This window comes from Syngnathoides biaculeatus, chromosome 23 (genome assembly GCF_019802595.1).
Source record: "Syngnathoides biaculeatus isolate LvHL_M chromosome 23, ASM1980259v1, whole genome shotgun sequence".
Taxonomy (NCBI): domain Eukaryota; kingdom Metazoa; phylum Chordata; class Actinopteri; order Syngnathiformes; family Syngnathidae; genus Syngnathoides; species Syngnathoides biaculeatus.
In genome coordinates this window covers 6783142-6806319 of record NC_084662.1, presented here as the reverse complement: position 1 = coordinate 6806319, position 23178 = coordinate 6783142, and the positions used below count along the sequence as shown (strand labels likewise).

The following is a 23178-nucleotide window of genomic DNA, read 5'->3' as shown; positions in this document are numbered from 1 at the left end:
AAAAATACGACGGCAACTCGGGCGTCAAAATGTGAAACATCAGCTGCTCGGGAGTGGGCCGACGTGGTTTTCTCGCGTTAAAAGCCGTTGTTTGGCCACCACAAGGGGGCAGTATAATTTAGCCATAGAAACACACACGAAAAGAGTTTCACAACAGATTTTGTGAGCCGCCATCATTGCGCCATGCAGCGAATGAAGAATGTGTGCTTGTATTCTTATTTTGTCGATGTACATGTGTTGCTGCACCGTTTATGAGCCACTTCTCTGCCTCGTTCGTTCGTCTTGAATTGAATGAGGTCCAAGCTACCCGTTGTTGTTCTACAGGTAACCCTCCCCCGCCCCCCCTCCCCAGAAGGCCACACAAAAGCCCGTATTGTGTCTCGCCATCGGCCTTTCAGCCGCACAATGCGCTCGCTCGCCCCGCCGGGCCAACATCTTTCGCAAGATGTGTGCTACTCTTGCTCATCATCCGCATCACGTTTTAAAAAGGCTGACGGGCTGAAACTTTGATTGATTGACCTGAAGAAGACAAAATGTCAAGTACGATTGGATGAGTTATGGCCACGATGCCTCACAACTCCTGCAGGTGGCATCAACGTGGAGCTAGCATCCTTCCGTCCATCCATTATTGTAATATCACAACTGACCTTTCTTGTAATTACAACTTTATTCTCATTGTAACTTTTTCTCTTTCACCTTGCACAAGTAAAAAAGTAAAAAGATGTGCCAGATCACTGAAATTCAGTGTTTGCAGCCTATATCCGTCCAACAATTATTGGTGAGGACGAACGTCGTCTTTTTTTTAACACTCAATTTTTCTCCGCCTGTGCGTTCTACTCCTCGGGGAGGCCATCTTTTATTTTGCTCGTTTGTTTTACATACCAAAAGTAAAGCATTAACTGCCCCCCCACCCCGACGCTGAGCAAAGTGCAGACGTCAGCTAATAATCGACCGCAACGCCGGGAGGCTTTAAATAGCCCTCGGATTAAAAACCCGGCACGGGCCGCTCGGGTCTCGGCCGTGCGTCCGCGCGTCCCTCGCAAGCGTTGACTTTCCGCTTAATGATGATTATTTTTGCACCTGCCCGCTTCACTTCTGTATGAATCGCCAATATGAGGACATTTTCCACGCAATTGGGATTAAAAGTGAAAGTTGTTGCGCTGCCAAAACGTTCGCAAAGACGCGAGTGACCAAATTCAGGCGCGCTTTGAATGCCAAAGTTGCTTCAAAGTTTGCACATGATGGGGGGGGGGGGGGGAGTACTACAAGAAAAACATCTGAATACGACCAGCGCAAAGTTGGACTTTGGGAAGAAGTCAATCAATAAATAATCCAACGTCGTGCTAATTATGTTGGATTTTTAGATTTATTATGCTATGATTAAAAAAAAAAAAAAAAAAAAAAAAGACCCAATCCAGAAATGACTGGCATTTGTTTAAATGCTTACCTAATTACTGTCTTATTATTATTAATTTTTCATTACAGTTTCATGGCAACTATGAGGAGCGTCAATTGCACGAGTGCGCTCATTTTTACTATTTGCAGATGGGCTTGGTCTCAAGTCCCCCGCTCCCATCGAGCAAGGGTCAAAGGTCAACTCTTGCATTACATGGGGAAAAATACTGTAACATTACAATAATAAAATTCCGGTGCTAGGAGAAGAAATGAATGCTATATCCAAAAAGAAAGAAAAGAAAGTGAAAAATGACAAAACACCAAAGTATAAAGCTGCAATATGATGAGAATAAAGTTGTAATATAAAGAGAATGAATAAATGTTGTAAGGTAAGCAACACAGACCGTAAATAGCGAAATTCAATGAGAAAAATAAATAATACGACGAGGATCCAATTGTATTTTCCATCCAAAAAAGCAGTTAAAAAAGTTATGAAATTACGTTCTTTGCCTTACCTTTCCTTTTGAAATACTTAATGAGCGACTTGAGCGAGGTCCCAATGAAGACCATAATTCCACGATGGGGATAAATCCGAGATAATCCGAAGAGACCGAGCTCAGCTCAGCGCTCGCGTCGTCGCTCGGCGCCGGCCAGCGAACGTCTAACTGGGCGGGGACCGTCTCGACCCCCACCCCGTCGCCATCGTCACTCCAACCCCGAGGCGGTCCGGTCCCCCACCCCCACCCCCACCCCCCCCCTCTGCTCTACAAATGTGTTTTGGTTGCCAAGGAGCCCGAGCAGGGTTTCTCTGTCCTCCCACTCGCTTCATCCGCTAACAGGTCGTAATTCAGACGGCTAAATCACGCAAAATGGCCATGCGGTTATTTAAAAGACAACCCAGAAAGGATTGAGATCTTTTTAAAGGGCCCCAACACCGGGAGGGAGGCTTATTATTATTATTATTATTCTCCACGGTTCGAAAAATAAAGGTAAAATCTTAACCAAACTGTTGGGACGAAAATCCTTCAAGAAGGCCTCCAAATGAAAATGGCCGCTTCAAATCAAAGTGGGCGTGGCATCTTCTGAGCTTTTCTGCGCGTCTACTTGTCATCGACAGAACATGAATTAAACTAGATTTCACGTTGCTCAGAGGGAGGAACTGACTTTGGATTTCTTTGGGTTCAAAACTTTTCACCAAATAAGCGTCAGGCCGTCACTTCCAAGCAAAACGCTCAATTTTCCGTCTTTTCTTGCGTTTTTTGCGGGCCTCCACACGAGTCACACGCTTAGCAAACCTCACGTGGCTAAATCGAACTTCTTCCGGGGTGTGGGGGGTGGGGGGGCCTGAATCTTCGGAGGAAAAAGCCAAATTGATGGCGCAGCGACTGCTCTAAAGCAAAACGGCCGTGTCATTTCTAGCACGGGCTCTTGAGGATTTTTGGTGGGGGTCTACTCATAATATAACATGTACATGTCATCATTTCAACAAAAAGGTGAAAGCCGCAAAAACCTCGACTTCTTTGGCGCGAGAATCCGACCCAAAAGACTCGTGGGGTTAGCAGTTTAAGTGTCGGGAGTCACGTGACCTTACGTGGCATGCAAGCCCCCGTTTCTTTTCAGCCCAAATGGTAAGAGACCGTTGTCTGGTTGGGGAGTGGGGGTGGGGGACAGCTGGGGGCGCCAGAACAACTTGAATGGGATGGCAAACGATCCTCGAAGTTGCGCCCCCACCTTGGAACGTGTCAACCATTCAATGCAGAAAACACTTTTTGTCAGACTCTTCGCGAGCGTGACAAAACTCTTGACCAGAAATCCACGTTGGGCTTTTATTGACTCAACTGCAGAAAATTTGCAACGTCGAGAGGTCGTCAAACACGAAGTCACTGAAACGTGGGGCGGGCGAGTACTGCCACAAGATCCCGACCTCCATTCAAGGTATCAAGTACTCGTCAAGGCTGCGGATCTCAGCCGCTGATACTCAAATCAAAGAAAATCTGAACTCACGTCAATGGTACTCGCCGGTATTTGCCGCTAAACTACGGCCGCTTGAAAATCAAAGGAAAACTTTTTCATTTTTTTGGATTCACTGACATTTTATCTGTCGGTTTAGGGACTTCACATCGATGTGTACTCAAGAGGGGAATACTTGGACCGTACTTGGACTTTCCCGCACGGCTTCTGGCGGGGAACGCCCTAAACTGCTCGCCGGCCAATCGCAGGCGAGAGGCGAGATCGGTCGGCCGAGCGTCACCGCAGCGGATTTGATTTTTGTCATCGGATTGAAGCGGAGCGAGCTGGGCCGAGCCCCTGAAACCCTTCAACTGGACCCGATCCGCTAATGTTGCTCCTCGTTTCTCGTTTCTCTTCTTCCTCAGACGTTAAGTGCATCGGTTGCATTGATTTGCTGGCGTCCAATTCCCCGCTGACGTCTGCGTGGGTTTTATTTGTCCGCTTCATGAGCCTTCGAGTGCTGCCGGGTGGAGATAAACACGGCAGGTACTCGTAGACACTTTGCACGTCCGAATGTTCCGCACTCATTAAAAGCAATCGCGTGGCCTGTCGAAAGAGACGTTTTAGTCCTTTGAAGTGCTTTGAAATGGCTCATTTTGCTATGGGGGGTGGGGGCTTTTGACAACGAGAACCCGATCCCTTTGGTCTCATCTGTTGGTGTCAATCTATCGGTGAAAGCGCCGCTGTGGCTGGGCCGGCTGAATGCTGATTGGGTGAATCGAATCGACTTGGAAGACCAATGACAGGCGAGGGACATTCGAACGGATCTTCGACTTCAAACGGTCGCCATTCGTGACGTCAGCAAATCTCGCGAGACTTCTGTTCAGTGAGCATCGAAGGGTTTTCGGAGGTTCGTCGCGACAACTTTGACAGTAACGACGTCGTTACATAAAAAAAAAAACGTTTTGCCAATTGCGCTCCCACTTCTGTTGTGCACACCGTAGCCACCTGGGGGCAGTAGAAGACGGGCAGAAATTGATCCCGTTCACGGAGACGTCTCAATTCCTCCCCGAGCTAATCATAGCATACCCGCCCAATGCAGATTAAAAAAAAAAAAAAAAAAAAATGGTGTACTGCTAGCTACTGTATATTGTGTGTCTACATGTGTCGCAACGCCTTTGTGTTCACTCCATGGCTGAGCATTGGCATCGGCTAAAGGTGCAATTCTCTTTGTATGATGTTAAGTTTGACAGGAAACTTCACCTGCAAGAGCCATTCAACTTTTTGACGAATCGTTGACTGATTCGATCTGCCAAACGGCTTCTTGTTGGAAAGGGGGCGTGGCCAGGACACTGCCCTGACAGCTTGTTGTAAAGGGGACGGTAGTTGAGCTCACTGCCATCGGGTCTCTGCTTTTTACTTGCAAGACGAGGCAGACAACAACTTGCATCTCCAAAAATGGGGGTCCCTTGCATCCAGTGTATCACAAACAAAAAGCACGACGGGGGCGAAAGTTGACCCACGGCCAAGCGTGACACAGAAGGCCAACGAGTGACGGAGGCCGAGGCTGAGTAAACAATCGGGAATGACGCTGCTGATGATTCTAACGTGGGGGCAAAGTTCCCGGCCGCAAAAGACGCGCAAATTCTCGCCCCCTTCCGCCCGCCGTCACCCTCCTCCTCCTCTGCACGACCTTTTTCTGACACCCAAAAAGTCTCCAACTGTGCCTGCGGTCAGACCGTCTGTCGGCGTGGCGCTTCCCCACCACCGCGGCGGCGTTCTGTCAACGCTGCACGCAGGCGCGGAGGGACGACTTTCACGGCCGGCGACGTCAAATCGCCACAAGTAACCCCCCCACCCCACCCCCGTCTGACGTCCTCCATTCCCGCATTCCTTCACACTTGCAAAAGATGCAACAACGGCCGTCGAGTCACGACCGCAACGCTTTGAATTTGGGGCTCGCGTCCAAAAGATAAAGAGGAGCAGACCTTTGAATAATCGCGCCAGGCCCGTGGACGGAGATGTCGTCTGATTTTGCGCGCTTGACTCTTTTTGCGGCGGTGCCCTGAGACGCAACTTCATTGGCCCCTTGAGCACGCTTGGAACATAAATCACTCAAATCCTCTTTTCCTTTTCAAACGAATGGAACCGCCATTAATCCGATCCAGCCTTCATCCACGCCCCCACCCAAAAAAATAAAAAATAACGCCGCAAAATTGTAATGTGCATTTTACTAGGGGAAAAAAACACTCCAATTTCGACAATCCATACAGAAACTACACATTCAAATATAATTAATAATTATAATAAATTGAGGGTAAGCGATACAAAAAAATGAATGAACATCACACTGCAACAATTGAATGGCAATTTTGCTCCTTTCTGGTGCGTCCGCCTTGGCCACAGAATCAGACAACGGATACACACGTACTGTGCAAGGAAATGCTCCCTGCTCCTCAGTACAGCACTAATATTTTTCATTCTTCACAGAGGATAAAGAATATAGAAGTCGTGAGGGCTGTTACAGTTTGTCTTCATGTGTTGCTACATTTGTTTCAATATCAAATTAATGGCTTAAATCACTGCAAGTGATGCTAATTGTTTAGCAGGGTTTGCCATCACGTGTTAGCATTAATCTCTGAATCATCTGAGAAACTGACGTTCAAATTTGCGGCCTTTCCAAGCCTCGTACTTCATCACCGCAACGTTGCAATAAGTCGCCTGCAATGCGTGCGAATCTGACTGCGAAAAATATCAAAGTGGCGGGACGAAGGACGACGCCGCAGAATTTAGCGAGCAAACTCAAAGGATGAAAAGAAATGGACGGGCTGCCAAATTGTCACTTTGATGTGGACTGAAGCAGTTTCTGCCGAGCAGCCGAGCGAGGAGGGACAGAAATAAAGAGATAAAGAAGGATTGAAGAGAGAGAGAGAGAGAAGTGCAGAAAAGAAAGGAAGCGGGACAGGTGGGAGATAGACGGGAGCGCAGATGCACACAACAAGGTGAGGCGCCAGCGCGACACAAAGACTCTGAAAGGCGGCGCAGAGGAGCCGGCGGTCACGCCTAATTGTCTTTGCCCCGACGCCCGACCCAGCTGCACTCCAGGGAGACGCTTTGAAATTCGAGCTTCCTGACAGTCGGCGCTCCTCTTATGCCAACGTGACTTGCTGCTTGCACGTTTAACCAACGACAAACCCGGAATACAACAACAACAACAACTAACGAGTCCATCGATGTTTAGCGTGAGGCCGGTTGGAAAATACATTTTTTTTAAAAAATATGTATGCCGTGCATGCAATACAGCTGCGTTGCTCTTATTTTGAAAAGCGTGACGTTCGTAGTTACGTCCCTGTGGACGCGCGTGCGAGAGGTGAGCCGTGGTAAAAATCAGCAACGCACGTGATGCTAGCTAGGTTACCCTCAAGATGTCAGCTCACGGCAAGAAAAGAAAAATTGATCAATTCTGACAAGAGATGGATTGCCACGTGCTTCATTTGTGGTACAAAGTCAGCCGGAACGGAAATGGGACGCGCCGGCAGCCGCGACAACAGACGCAGGATAAGGTGATAGAAATTGACACCGACATCAGGAAGTGCTGCGTGAATGGCTGTTAAAAATGAACCGTGTGGTTGCTGCTGGAACTTATAATGTAATATTACATTTGATCAGCGATGAAGTTCAAGAATCACCGACGACCACCTCAGACTTTCAGCCGCATTTCAACGGGCGGGCTGGATTATTCTCACTGAAGAGATCAAATGAAGTCAAAAACAGATGCAAGTTCCCATCATATTGAGGTTAACTGGTTCAAAATAAATCCACTGATTATTGATTACCTCTAGTGGAGTATTTTCTTATTTGACATAGTACAATTTTACCTACCTTATTTATATAAATATTTACAAAATACTTTTATTACGATGACCCACACCAGTTATTCAAAATATAGAATTTAATGCATTTCACAACGGAACAAAGTTGAGAACGAAGTTTTCAATGGTGCGGCCACGCCAAATTTAGGGGAACTCACTCGTTTTCAAGATAAAAAGCAGCGAATATTGGAAGATTTCTTCGTGATCGCAGGCAAAAGCAAGCGAGAAGCACCCGAGAGTGAAACTTTCGCCCACCGGGGCAATTTTGACTCGACGGTTTCCATTTTCAGACTGTTATGCGCCCAGCGGATTGGTAGCCAGCGGCCCGCTCGCGCCCCTGGCAACGCACTTTAGACATCTTAAACAGAAACAACCGGGACAACGCTCTCGCACGCCGCCCTGTCGTGCCGACCCAATTGGGAGAACCGACAAAAGGGTTGCGCTTGAAAAGATAAATTAGCGGCGAGTGAAAGCGAACGGGGAGCATCTACCACGCAGACGCGTGAGGTCATTAGCATGCAGCCAGGCTGTCTCGAGCGGGATTGACTCAAAGGCCTTCTCACATCTCAACATCGATACCCACCTAGTGCGTTATTGACCAGCGCAATGTGGGCCACCGCTCACTCCGCTTTTCTTTTGTGCGTGCGGACGACGTCGTTATTGTTCGCGGGTTCCCGGGCCAACGTGGCGCCCGCAGCCCGTTTCTGCGGGAACAGCCGCGTTAAAGCTCGCACAACACTGGCACACAAGCGTCACGTGCTTTTGTTTGTCATGCCCGCGCGCATATGAAATAACATGTGACACATTGAAGTGAACGGGGCAAATATTTTCAAAAACAACAGCAATTAAAGACGCAGCAAACGGCAAATCCTCAAAATAGTAATTCTCAAAGTGCGGTACAAGTATCAATAATGGTGGACGGGAGCCCTCGAGTGATACGCCAAACAAGCACCGGCTGAGTGCAGTTCCTTCATGTGCGATACAGCCGTCCATTTTCTGAGTCGCTTCTCCTCACGCGGCTCGCATCATGCTGGGCCCTCCGAAAAGACAAATCGTTTGTGGTGAGAATATTCATAAACAATTCCGAGAGCAACTCTGAGCTGCAATCGAAGGGGCCTTGCTGCAGACGCCCAGCGGCACGCTGCGCTAATTTAGGTTAAGTGCCTTAAGGGGCTCAAGGCTACAGAGCAACAAGCCACCTGGGGGCTAGCCTCTATCTCTATCATGTTGGGGGAGGGGGCAGGGGGGGGGGGGGGGTAAATCAATAGGAAGTGGGTTACAGCCTGATGCAACAACAACAACAACAACGTGCGCCGTACGTGTGTTGATCTCCACTTCCGCTAATTGTCACCGTCGCATTTGACCTACTTTCCGCCTTGCGCCTCATTTCTCAGTGGGTCACGACCACAAATGGGGAGGGGGGGGGTGCGACACTGAACCCCCCCCCCCCCCAATCCGTAACGAACATGACTAATTGAGCGATAACCACTAATTGAGAGGAAACGCGCTAGACTGCCAAGCGAGGCGCGCTGGTCCGGGCGCTAGTCGGACACGAGTTCCGGCGGAGGCCATCGGTCGGCGGAATCGGTCCACAGCGCATCGGTTGCGTGCGTCTTTCCTCATTCGATTTACCTCGCCGGTATTGTATTGTGTATTTTAATGAGGAAAAACATATTGGACTTGATCAAAACATACAACAACAACATCATTCAACAGAATGTAACGAATTAAACTGTCACTTTTTTTCTTCAATTCAATGGACACCGTGCTGCTCCTGGTGTGAGTGACTTGGCCACCTGGAGGCAGTATTATAGAGACACACGCACATACACGGAGACCGAGGAGATGTCACAAATCCTTACCGGTGTTATAAGTTGTTTTCTGCAGAGGACAGAAAAATCTATGCCAGTGGGTACTGTTATAATAACAAGTGTCTACACGTGTTGCTCGACCATTTGTGTTCAAAAACGTGGCTCGAGAAAACATGTTGCATTCATCGGTTCAGCGATTGACATTTGACAGAAGCTGCAGGAGAGCATGAATTTCCTCGGTGAATTGCAAAGACGTGTCAGCGAGCTAGTTGGCTTCATGTTTACCAGACCAATGTCCAAAATCTGTTTTCACAATCATCATAAGTAAGGCAGACGCGATCTCGTGATCCGTCCCCCCACTTTGGTAGCCGCGGGGGTTAAAAAGAGAGCGTGATCCATAAAACACAGACGAGGATCGAAGCTGGTGTGCAATTTCAAATCCAAACACGAGGACGTCCCCATTGTGCCGATTCTACCCTGGGGAAAACGAGGAAAGCCCCAAATCCACTCAAGCCCCCGACTTGCTGAGCTTCATTCGTCCATAAATCAGCCCCTTCCCTGCGCCTGTCCAGCTCCACACGCCACCTCTCGTTATCTGGGCACCAATGTAATAACGAAGATATTAATGAGCCCCGGGGGAAACCGGCGGAGCAAATTTAAGATTCCCCAAATGAAATTCCCAGCGACACCTCCTGCACCTTTTTGTCCCGGCTAAAGACGCGTCTGCCCTGCCGTTCAATGCTAACGACATTTTCTCATTAGCGTAATCCTTTCAGCATGTCAACTGTCACTCAAAGATGCATTTGTGTCAATATTACAAAAGAAAAACAAAAAAACTTTGTGGCAGCTTGGGCCAGGAGAGCTTTTGCTCGCCTGTGTTGTTCCGCCGCCTTGTGGTGAAAATGAGTACTGTCCGACATTAAATCAACCACACGGCTTTAGTTTCTGCACATTTCTTGAAGACTCCGCCCCCCCCCCCCACCCAGTTATATTTTCGAGTAGCAAAGACGACGTTTCCATAGAGAAGATAACTCATCAATGGGAGAAATGTTGGAGCCTCTTTAAATCACTTTCCAGCCGCTCGCTCTTTGTTCTTTTATAATCGCTCTCCACGGGGGGGGGGGGGGGGGGGACTTTTTTTTGGAAGGCTTTGCTGGGGCCTCCTAAGGCTTAATGAAGCCTCCATTTGATTGGGGTCCTTAAGGAGTACTCAGTGTGCGGGGTGGAGGGGGGGGGGGTGCACCAAGAGCTTTGGTAAGCGTTCCATGAATGATGAATGACAATCCAGTTCCACTACTTTAATTTTTTTTTTTTTTTTTTGGGGGGCAAAATTGACTCACAGATGTGACGTTGCCAATTCAAATCTGGCCTCGCCTGTGCAGAGTTTGCATGTTCTCCCTGTGCCTGTGTGGCTTTTCTCCAGGAACTCCACTTTCGTCCCGCATCCCCAAAACGGGCATGCTAAGTTAAGTGAAGTGTCTAAATTGTCCCAAGGTGTGAAGGTGAGTGCCGACGGATGTTTGTCTATGTGCGCCACGCCATTGCTTGGCAACCAAAATTAACAAATGCACAAAAGCACTAATTGGGGATACGGAACTGGCTCAGAATCAAGACCCATGATAATGATTTATGACAAAGGATAAAAGTGAACTGTTTTTGTTTGACAGACAGAAAATAGCAGCAAATTGGATCCAGTAGATCAAGAGGTTAGTCGTCACTCCAAGTTGAAGTTTAATGCAAAACTGATACAAAACTAAAGGGAACAAAACACCGCACAGCTAAACAAACGCACACCATTTTGTTAAAAAAAAAAAAAAAAAAAGACTGCTAGCTTAATGCTAACAGATAATGTGAAGTGCCATAGAAGGGCTAAAGGGAATGACCGCACACGCGGCAGCGGCGCATACAAAAATCGAGCCCGTCGTTGGACTTCTAAAACATCAGAGGGTCCTCACAGAATCCACCAAACTGGATTCTATTTGTCAAAGGCATCTTGGTGTGACGGAGCACTCGCGCCACTTTAGTCGCTAACCATCCATTAAGCTTCTAACAAGATCAGCGAGACGGACCCCCCACCCCCCCCCCCCCCGTCACCGCCTGTCTGTTCGAGGCCCGTCTTGCAATTAAGCGGCAAATTCTCCTGAGCGCTTTCACGTCCTGACCCAAAATGCACTTGACAGCGGAGAGCGCTCGGACTTCCACGGGACGCGGGATCAAGAAGGGAAAACTGAACCCTCCGGACCACAACGCAACATTTTACCGTTGAACGCTTCTTACTTGACCCTTGACCCCTCATTCCACAAACTGAGTGTGGAATCTCCCCGTCGCCATTGTTCCTCCGACCGACTGGGCTCCGTCCTTATTTTTAGCGAGCCACCGTGGGGGGCCGGGGTGGGGTGGGGGGGGGGGGGCAATGTGCAGAACAGGGAATGTGTGTGTGTGTGTGTGTGTGTGTTTGAAGAATTTGCATCTTATTTCAAATCCCTGACTGGACGTTTCTGAGCAAGCGGTTAAGAAACTTTGTTTTAGTAACACACGACAATGAACGTTTTTGTGTATTGTCCGTCTAATTCTAAATGAAGGATTCGGAAAGTGCCTGTATCGGTCGAGAAAATCCAGGAAGGGGGATAAAAAGTTCCGAGGGCAAAATAAATATCTGATTTTGAGGAACACTTCCTTCATAATGGCCTACAATTCATTTCATTTCATTTCATTTGTCCCCCATCTAGTTACTCTGCGAGGTCCCTCCGGTGCCCCCCCCCCCCCCACCCCCGCGGGAGCTGTCGGCATTGATTGGTCGGTCGATAGTTCAACCTGCCTTCCCTCTAAAGGATTGAAGTGAAGGACGGCGGGGGCGGGTGCTGGTGCAACACCTGCTGCACTCTTTCAATTCTCTGTCACAGTTCACAGCCACCGCAGCAGAACCGCAAGAGTTGCTCCGCGAGTACGACGAGCGTATCCGGCCGGATGGTATTTGTCAACGAAAAGCCGCCCGCGCGCGGCGGTGCGTGAGCACAAAGTGAGCGTGACGCCCGATTACACCTCAGGAGCTGGGACAATGCTGTACTCACGACGGCGCCATCTTCAGCTGTCATGACACGTTAGCCAGAGCCGGCGGGAGGACGGAGCGAGCCCGCCCGCGAGCGTTCGGTCACGCTAAATGCGCTGGAAGAAAGAAATCCGCCTTCTGGGCCTGACCAAGTACTAGAAGTTGAAGCAGTAAAAAGTGACTGCGTGACAGAAGCTTCACCGAGGTGAAAACGGGGCATCGCCGTGACCCCGATGTGTCAGCCCACAACATCCCTGCAGACGAGAACCATCAGCTCCAGCTGTAAGCTTTTGTCTCCGGTTCCCAAAGGATACTTTGGCCCAGAGCGTCTCCAGATATGTGGTTTGACTCAAGGTTATTCATGGTTCTGCCCACAGCACGTATCATCACAGTCAGAACATAACCTGAGATTCAATATTACGTTGAACTCACAGTCTGCATTCTCGCTGGTCTTCAGAGGACTTTGCGCTTACAGAGCCCCCCAACAATGGCACACCAAAGACCGTCGGTGTCAGAGGTGGCAAAGCCAATCTGCACCGACGCCGCTCAACACAGCGAGCGAGGCAGACTGCGTGGATCACCTAACGGGAAGAGACAAAAGACCGACTCGGGGAAGAGCTCGAGACGTTTACGTGCTGTGACACACGCCGTAATCATCACCTGCAAGATCACCACCCCCGGCGCCTGAAGTACATCATGCCAGAACTAACACTGCAATTCTTACGGTAGTAAACACAAATGTCAGGAAACTGGGTAATCCGGCCACAGAAAAACTCTGTAATCGCTCGTATCTTTCAGGTCTAACCCTAAATATCGTCGAGCGTCTGGATGATAAAGACCTGGTAGCCAATCTGAATGGTTCCTGTTCCAAACAAAAATGTCAGCCGAATAGAGACTGCCAGCTGGGTAACCACGCCTCAAAAGATCGGCTAAGTACTCTACAATTCTGGTGAAACGTCAACTGGAACTCATGTCAAAAGTCTAGAAGATAAAGATGTGGCAGGTATTCCAACAAGAAACACAAATGTCAGGCTAATAGAGACTGCTACCTGGGTAATCCTAAAGATCCTGAAAGAACTTTATAACCTCTGTAAACGTGAACTGGAACTAGCGTCAAAAGTCCGGACGCACAGTATGCAAACTCAACAACCTCGCCCTTTGGGACTGTACCTGTATCATGGTGGTGGAAGGTTTCCGTTTTCCCTGACGGGCTTCGAGCGAGGGGTCCAAGCAGAGGTTTGGGTGTCCAGAGAGAGTCCCGTTTCTGATGGACCTTGGACACGGACAGCAAACGTTTGCAGAGGTAGCCTTCGCTCCTGGGCCGGGCAGCGGGGAAGGGCTCCGACTGGAGGAGGTTCCCCATGTCGTTGGCGGGCCGGAGTGAGAACGGAGCTTGCCGCTTGCCGGGGGGGTCCTCATAGCAGGCCCTCTGCCAGCAGCTGACCGCCGGCACCGAGGAGAGGCAGTGCACATATGTGATCATCCCGAGTTAAGACCTTAACCCCAATCAGTCACCCACCTCCCTTGGCTATGCAGACCCCCAACTCCCCCCCCCCCCCCTCTCTCTCTCTCTCTCTCTCTCTGGAGCCTCCACTTGAGGTGGTATCTGCGAGTGTGGTGGTTGGTAGTTTCTGCAACCTAATGCCCACCCCCCCCTCCTCCTCCTCCAGTTTTTGTCCTTCCGCTCCTTCTCTCAGGGGATCCTATTGATTCGCTTGACAAAGGAGGGTTGGATTAAAGCCCGAACCCCACAACAAATGTACACCGCAACTATTTTAGCAGTCGGCTACCAGAAAGTCCTGGCCGGCTCCTGACTCTCAAAAATGACCACAAAAATCCAGATGTAAAACCTCCAAAATTGAGGTCGAGAACCAAACAATCACTCCGTGCCTTTAACCAAACTCACTCCATTGATTTCAAATGATGTTCATAAAGCGTCCCGTCAGCGCCTCCGACAGAGCTCAGTGCTCTTCTTCGCTTGCTCGCTTTGTCACAGTGCTGAAGCCTCAATCCCCGCGCCATCCCTCCCCAGTTCTTCTGGTTCTCGACGCTGCTCATTTAATCTGTAAACCGGGATTACCCAGCGGAACGCACTCAACGCAGATGGACGCCATACTGGCGCTAATTAGCTTCTGCCTCGAAACAGGGTCGCCATTTGTCCGTCAGATGGTACACAAACAATGCAAATTGGCGTCACGGGGCCGCGAACATCCAAACCCGGCACGTGCGTCGCTCTTGTTACTAAATATGATGACGTCTCACACACAGCGATTGCCGTCAGTGGGCCATCCGACCGGGCACGGAGACTCAGCAATTGTTATTGTCGTGAGGTGAGCCGCAGATGGGCGGCGTGGATTAATACCTGACACTTTAACACGGAGGATTAAAACACAAGAGATCGGCATCAGAACGTGACGGGTGGTGCCATCTACCGTGACAGCTGAGGATGAGGAGTAACACTGGGATTATAAAGCACCCCACGAGTAGCGACAGCGAGCGGCGTGCGGATAAGACGACCGGGACGTAGCGTCGTCCCCCGTTTCCCGATTGTTAGACGGTGAGCGATTATCCCGCGGTCTGGGACGTACGAGTGATTTCTTTCTCCCTAATCGTTTCATAAATGACCCTTGTAAATAGTAAATCCTGATGAGTGTCGCGTCGACGTCAAATTGGCCCGAGCCACGGAACTGTGATCGCGACGTGAAACGGAGCGCGAGCCAATTGTTGCCGTGAAGTTCATTTGTATCGCCCTTAATCACAAAGCAGGAATGGAGAAGCAACTAACCCTCCACCAACATGAATAGAATTCGACACCACAAGAAGAACACTTAGCCAAGCTTCTTTTTCCTGCCATTTTTTTTTTTTTCCCACCGTTACATATCAGCAGTCTTGATAACCCGTGGCATAATTCTGATTGTTGATTATGACAACCATCTGGTTCTGGAGCAGAGACTCACAATTGTCGGTGGAGACACGTTTGGCTTTGTGGCGTGCAGTATCGCTCATCACAAATATTTTACACCATAAAAGTTATCTGCTAGTCTAAATGAAGCTAATTGTAAGGCTTTTTAAGACTTTGAATCCAGTAAAGGTGAACCCCGCTTGAGATATCCTCCGTTTATTGGAACGTCTGTCCGCGGTTGGCTGCCACCCAGCCAAAGGCTCCGCGGCAGATCGCCACAAGCTGAAGCGGCCATTGACGACGGTTATCATTTCCACAGCGTCTGGTCGGCCGATACGCGCGAGCCGATTACTCGGCCAAAACCGCCGCAAGCACGCGCGTCAATACGAAGCGTGACGGGCAAAGCGCAGCCTATCAATGCGCTCGCCTCGAGGGTGACCCGGTGCAACGAGGACGGGCAGAAATGTCAAATGCATATTTGTGGCGAGAGTGTGTTCCACGTGTGTCGAGCGGAAGGCTTTGGGCAATGAGCGACGATGGTTACCATGGCGCCGCATGAATCCCAATGGAGCACCTGCATGCTGTGCTTTAGTCGTCCACTCACCCGCAGGGAGACGGACGGCCGTCGTTTTCCCCAAAAACTTCACTCCTGATCGCTGAAAATGGATGATTCTTTTTACCCAATATGGAGTGAATGTGGCATTCCGGATGAAAAAGTCGTGGCGGTGAGGGGGCTTGCGTTTGCCGGCGTCGAAAGCGACTTGACTGCCGAAAGATAATTAGCAACGCCGTCACCGATTAATGGAAGACGACTCCACCGTCGCCGCCTTAGCGTTCAGTTTTCAGTGAAAGCTAAAAGTAAATGCACACTTTGACAATTTGATAAAGTTTAGATTTTAACCTAACCTTCCTGACCTCCTTCTGTTATTCATGCACCCGCCCATCCTATAAAAAAAAAAAAACTACTTTAGAATCCTCTTGCTTTGTTTTTCCACTTAATTTATATGCCATGATTCACGCAGTACATGTAAAAAAAAAAAAGAACAAATGAAAAAAAGTGCACGCCTGCTTTTGGCCAGACCTGCATCATACCTTTGTTATTGTAGTTTGGGCCAGTGTGCGTGTGCTTGACGCCATCTGTCTGTTACGTGTGTCCACTGAAGAATGCGTACGAAATGCAACAGCAGAGTGGCGGATAAATATAGCTGGAGAAATATAGCTAGCTATGCAGGTCATCGCCCCTCGAGCTCAAACTAACGTGGGCGATTGATGCCTTCCGAAAAAAAAAAGTGTGCGTGTGGAAAATATACGTGCGCACGCAGACACGCTTACATTCCAGAAATTCAAGTCACATGCGCTCTCACACTCCAAAATATCACGTTTCAGGCAGCAAGTGTGCAAAATTAGTGTCCGCAAAGTGGAACTGGAGTGAAAAGATGATTCGGCACATCTTTTCTGGATGATCTCATGCATTGTAGCATGCGAGGCACGTAAAGCCTACGGGAAAACGTGCTGCGTTTTGATTGATTGACAATGGAACGGAAATTGCGGATTTTTGACTGTGCTGGGATGCCTAAAACGCTTGAAACCCCCCAAATTAAATGCACCAGTTTTCTAGGCCATGCATCAACTTTTATACATCTCCACGGCGACAGCGCACCCAGCGTTAAAAAAAATGTTATTAGGAGGCATCTTTCGGAAACGTTTTAAGCCAAAGTTTCCTTAATGCGCGCATCGCCCTTTCACCACCTCAAAAGTGTTGTCGTCCCTCTGGCTTAAAAAGTTGAGGGCGGCAATTGGCCAATGTTTGAAGCCTTTCCCCTTTTCAACATCCAGGAGGAGTTGGCACACCAGGGTCTTAAAAACTTGACTTCTTGAACCTTGCACCTTTCCCTAACCCACTGGAGTTGGCGCAGCCTCTCTTCCTTGCATGACAGGTAAATAAGTCCAAAGAAAGTTCATCTGGCGCCAATCAAAGCATCCGTCCCCCCCCAGTTCAGGAATCCCTTCATGAGAGCGTAGTTGCACCCCCTATTGGCGAAAACGGTGAACGACATCACTTTGGCTTTCGCTTTTGGGCCCGATGACGCCTCCACTAGTAGATTACATCTGACCGCAAGTAACTGTGATGAAACGCAAATGTTGATAAGACGACAGTCAGCAGAGTTCCATTCCAGACTAAGACACGAGACGACCTTTATGACGCCGACGACGACGACACGTTTATTGCCTTGGCTCAGACTTCAGATCGCGTGTCTGATCGCGTTCCAATTTGTGGGCTTTCCCGAGAAGAAGTTCAAGCGCACAAAGCAGCTTAGGGCAAAAATACAAGACGGCCGCAGGGATATCTGGTCAGCCCGGCGGCCCGAGACGACGGGCAAGGGTCGCGGTCGGACTGGATCGGGGGGGGGGGGGGGCTGCCTTCAATCATAACGCGGGCCACCAATCTGCATCTCTGGCACCCGCAACGGGGAGAATTTGGGTCAGTTTGTCTTGGCTGCCAGACGCTTCCAACTGAGATTAGTCAGGGATGGGCCTTTATGCTCACCAACGATCAGTTTATGATCATTTTTTTTTTTGGTGTGTTTTATGAACTCATTGACTGGCAGCCGTTTTCAAAGAAGAGTTCCCCAGAACGCGAGAAGCCCCCTTCAGAGCATTTGGACGGATCTTTCAAGGCCCACAGAACATTTGCTTCTGTGAAATAAGAATCTCTGACCAAAAGAATAGAATAGAATCTTCTTTCTCCAGGAAAAAAAAACAACAACAAAAAGTTTCCAACTATTCTGTTCTTTAGTAATCATCAGAAGAACTGTGACTTATTGTTTTCCTTTTGTGACACCCTCAAGCATAAAAACCAGGAAAACGAGATTGAGGAAAGAGTTTTGATGGCCACATAATGTATTTAAGAAATGTTTTTTTTTTTTTTTTTTTTTCCCCCTCCATGACGCGACACATACTCTGTTCACACCATAAGTATACATTCACCGTTCGAGTGTGCGTTGCCTAAACCCATCCGGTTTCCAACACGTCGGCATTCCTCCGCCTGGTGACGAGCCGAGATTCGGCCCCCCCACCCCCCCCCCCAATCTTGATCTCCGACCCAAACGCTGATCTCAAATCCAAAATGATGCAACGTTGCCGTTTGCAGGGATCCGTTCATCACTCCAGCGTCCATAAAGCGACATTTGACGGGCAAGCTGGGCGAGACCCTTGAAAAACTGCTTTTGCCACTTTGATTTACTAAATTTGGTCTCATCATTGACTGGAGATGAATTTCTTTTCTGGTTACAAAGCCTTCCAGTTCTTCTATAAAATCAGTTTTGTGTCAGAGAGCGCGGGCGACGCGTCTACTTGGTGTGGAAATTACGAATGTCAATAAAAGTGTCGAACGGCGAACGGCGAGCGGCTGCGTTCTTTCTTTTTCTCTCTCAACCCCAAAAACAGTCCAAGTATTTCATCACTTCTGGAAGCAGCAGACAAGAGAATTACTTCCATCAGAAAGACGCATGACTTTGTGTGTCAAACTCGAGGCTCAGGGGCCAAATCTGGCCCGCCACATTGTTTTTTCGTGGCTCACTACAACAAATCAAGCGCGTCTAGTTCCTCCGACGCAAAGTAGGACAAATATTACAAATCCGTCCGAGGCGATGATGTCACACGCATTCTTCAGAGGTGATGAGGAGGTCGTAGAAGCCAACAGTGAGTGAGAGAGGCTGAGTGTGAGGACCACAGAAAAGTCAGACTGGTTTTGCTTTTAGTGCACTTTTAAGCGTCCGCTCTCACAAGCTGACACATGCGAGACGACGTCGCAGTTGCAAAGCACGCACACCGCGCTGCACTTTGATGACAAGTTGCCGTTATTCACACCACAGGTCAAAAAGGAAAGAAAAGAAAAGAACAGGCACAAAGTCAGAAATGATTCCAAAGTTGGAGCACGCAAGGGAGGAGATTGAGGGGAGGAAAGTGCTCTGCCATACGTTAGTTTCCAACAAAGGAGGGATGGAGTTCAACTTTTCTTTGTCTGCCTGCCGATCGCACGCCGCACGCTCAAAAAACAATCAATAAATCAAATCAAACGTCAGCGTCCGTTGTGGACACTCACCTCTCAAGCAGAACATTCCTCGTCATTTATTCCGCAAGAAACAAACGCGCCTTCCTCCGCCTCGTCCCGTGTGGCCGCTCGCTCCTCGCGCACACGGCGGAGACAGCGACACTTACGGCGATGGAACCGCCCCGCCCCGCTCCCCCCTCGCCGGCGCCCTCCCACTCCTCCCCCTCATCCAGTCACACACGAGCGGCAACACGCCGACTTCCACACTGCAGGAAACTGCTTTGCAAAAAAAGAAAAAAAAGAAAGAAAAAGAGAAAGAAAAAAGCCCCTCCGCCCCCGCCTCCCATTCGCTGCCGTCAGAGCCGAGCCCCCCTTCTTCAAAGCCTCGGAGTTACTGTCGCCATTTAACCGCATCAGTCTGGGCTGATGCAAATTTGCTGGCGGTTATTCGCTGCATTGAAATGCAGTGCCAAATATGAATCAAAATCATATTTATTGCAGAGTACGTCATTTGTCTCTGGTAGTACGAGAAAATACGGAGAATACTTTTGAGACAAAGACATTGCGAGTTAAGAAGTCGGCTGAAAATGAACACTAAGCTAAGCTAATGTTTTTCTTTGCATTTACATACAAATGAACGGCTGGTGTTAAAAAGTATGCCATGATAATCATCCATCCATTTTCTTTGCCGCTTGTCCTCACAAAGGTCCCGGGAAGTGCTGGAGCCTATCCCAGCTGTCAACGGGGTACGCCCTGAACTGGACGCCGGCCAATCGCAGGGCACATGGAGACGAACAGCCGCACTCACGATCACACCTTGGGGCAATTTGGAGTGTCCAATTAATGTTGCGCCTTTTTGGGATGTGGGAGGAAACCGGAGTGCCCACCCGGAAGGAAAGCCACGCAGGCACGGGGAGAACATGCAAACTCCACACAGGGAGAACTAGGGTTGAACCCGTGTCCTCAGAACTGTGAGGCCAACACTTTACCACCGTGCCGCCGCCATCATAATCAACAATGGGAAAAGAAAAATTGCAATATTTCTTTTCTTTCTACACTCTTCTGTGTGCGTACTTATGGAGTGAATGCAATGGAAAAAAATGGTTGTTTACTTACACATGGCAAAACAATACATTTTGGAGCGATAGTTGCAATACCGGGACACGGTTGTCATAGCAGCAAAATCTGACATCGGTGCACGCTTACTTCCATGTCGTGGTACAAACGTATGAGCATTTTTCAATGTTTACCTAAGTCAATATTTTTTGGGAACATTTTCAAAATGTTTGCTTACGGCGAAAATGCCGGTAAGCGACCAAAAGGACACGTCGCATCGGAGGGAATCTGGACAATCGGCGCTTGGAACGCTCCCGGGCCATTTCGGCACTTGAACCCCCCCCCCCCCCCCCCCACAACGCAACCGTTGGTCAACGCAGGAGCAGCGACAAGCTCGTCTCGCCGGGCCTGGAACACGAAATCCGTCCAGCGCAAATGGCTAACTAGCATTAGCAGAGCTCCAGCCGTTGATTTCCAATGAAGGTTGACTAATGGCTTTCACGCGGGCGGACTCGGACGCGTTTTGGGTCATCCATCAGGTTTTGGGATACTCGGCCAAGTCATTTGCAGGAAGCGACAACGGAAGACAACGTGGCGCTGGAGCTCGCGCAGCTTCCGAGCGGGTCTGTTTTTGTTCTGAAAGCGCTACGGGCAGTTTTCGTCAAAGACGTTTGGCGCTTCTTCTACCGTACGCGTTTGAGCGGCGAGTGGGCTAATCCCACCCCCGATTATTGCTTGCAGGCCGGGACACGTTTGCCGGGACCAGATGTCGGCCAAAAAAAAAAAGACAACGCACCAATACGGAACCTTGCTGCGACATAAAGTAGAGCCTACAACTGCTTTTCACCAGGCCCTCCACTTTTATAGGAATTTAACTTTCTCTCTGGTATTTAAAAAAAAAAAAAAAAAAAACAGAAGCTCGGAAGGAAGACTTCTTGAGGTTTGCACGACGACGGCTCCGGGAAGCCATTTGGAATTCGCTTTGCCAACATGGCGGTGCAAACAGCAATTATGGAATCGAAACATGATATCATTTGGATTCCCATCACGTCCATCACTCATTTTTGTCAGAAAAGAAATCAACGCAAAAACACGCGGAATATGTTCCACCTCTAAAATTTGGATTTCTAACCATTTATAATACGAGTGCCTGAACCGATTTCAGTTTTTCAAAAGTTGCGAGCCGTCGCTCGGTTGATATTTTTGCAGTGCGACTCGGGTAAAAATCGAAAAGGAGCAATTCAGGTACGGTAAAGCCTCGGTTCTCGAACGTCCCCATTTTCGAACAAAAATCGGTTCTTGAACGCCCCCGAAAAAACCTGGAAAGAATATATTACGCGCGGCCACACCAGCTGACCTGTGAATTCCCACCCCCCCCCCCCCCCTCGGGAAAAAAAAGCCGGAAATGACATAACGCGAGCAGCGCAACCAGCGTACTTTTGTTATTGTGTATAACGCAGCCTCTGTACACAGACGTGTCCCGGTACCGACTTGTTTTTCTTCTTATGGAGGACGACCGTATTAACCCCCAATCATGGCCCCAAAGAAGGCAAGTTGCTTATTTAAAAGTTATTCTGCACTTTTATTAACAAAAAAAAAGTTTACAAGGCCGGGGCCGAGTCGCTACAGATACGGCAATGCACTCCCAGCCTAGGGAATTACTAAAGCACACATTTTAACCAAAAAAATACATACATTTCCTCAATTATATTATTATATAAAATATTTAAACTATACATGTATTTCTACTATGCAGTTTATTATAAGGAAAAAGTAAAAAATGCTTTAAAAAGCCTCATTTTTTTAAGCTTGGAACGCATTATTTCATTTTCCATTCACTGTAATGGGACACATCGATTCGGTTTCGAACAAATCACTTCTCAAACCGTTTTCTGGAACGGATTGTGGTCGAGAGCAGAGGCCTCACTGTACTTCAATGCCCCAGACACACTTTCAGCCCTTTACTGTACATAAACAGACAAATACAAAACGAGAACAATCGGAAAAAACTCCAGCTCCTGACTACGCTCCATAGGCCACGCCCCTTTCCGGGACCCAATTGCAATTTCTGAAACCGGTTTATTTCTTTACATTCCCTTTTATTATTGTTTTAAAGAATGAAGTGCTCAAAATCAGAAACCCAGCTAAGGGGTGCAGAAATGTTCCAATACTTCAACACCAGCCTGACGGATACTTCCAGTACACTTGAAAGGCTGCGGATAGTTTTGTCTCTCGCGCTAAATCCTGTTTGCGGTGTCTTTGTATGAAACATTTGGTGTTTGATAACATCAGAACGCAGACGAGATATACTTTGCTGTTGCCCGAGGTGCAGCGCTACGGTTAACCCAAATGACGGATTATCATTTTCAAGTACAAAACAGGAAAGCTGCTCCCATTCGTCGGCAGATAAAAGCCAGTTATTGGCCGCCATCTTATCTCAGCGAGTGCATCATCAGCAGCAACTAACGTGTTGTTATTTTACACACGCAGAACAAAACCGCTCAAAACGGGCCAGCAGCCAATCAACAAGAGGCAGGCAAAATGAAATTATGTCCTCTCGCGTTTCATCAAGTCTCGAGTAATTCGGGGGGATAAGCCGCCGTAAAACCGACGTCGTGGTTTTACGTGGGGGGGCCCGTGTCGCAAACGGTCCTGGAATTTACCCGCCACACCGCCGAGAGCTTTCTTGTTGTTGTTGTTGTTGTTGTTGAGTGGCCGTAATGCGATTTCACTCGTATGCGGGCTAAAACCCGAGACGTGCGGCAGGCTTCGGTACGGCTGATCCCGGATCAGCCGAAAGAGACATGAAAACGCTCGCTCGCCATGCGGCTCAAACAGAAAGGAAGTGATTTGCCTGGACCGGGCGGACGCGTCGAGACACCTTTGACGGCGCGTTCACTTTTGACAGTACTTCTTCGCCAGCCTTTAGGCCCCATCAGCAGTTTTCCACGCAAACACGCGCATCCCACCTCTCAGGGCAAATTTTCAACTTATGCGGATTGAAGCCCAACGCGCCAGGAAGTACGGACCTACCTTGGCTGGCAACTACGTTTTGTTTTTGCCCTCACGTGTTGGCGAGGAGAGCCACA

The 23178-nt window shown here is 48.8% G+C and overlaps 1 protein-coding gene across 2 annotated transcripts in view; it reads right to left on the bottom strand.

The window, feature by feature from the left end:
- nhsl1b (NHS-like 1b) overlaps window positions 1–23178 on the bottom strand; it is a 67440-nt gene that overhangs the window by 14379 nt on the left and 29883 nt on the right. The window lies entirely within an intron of this gene.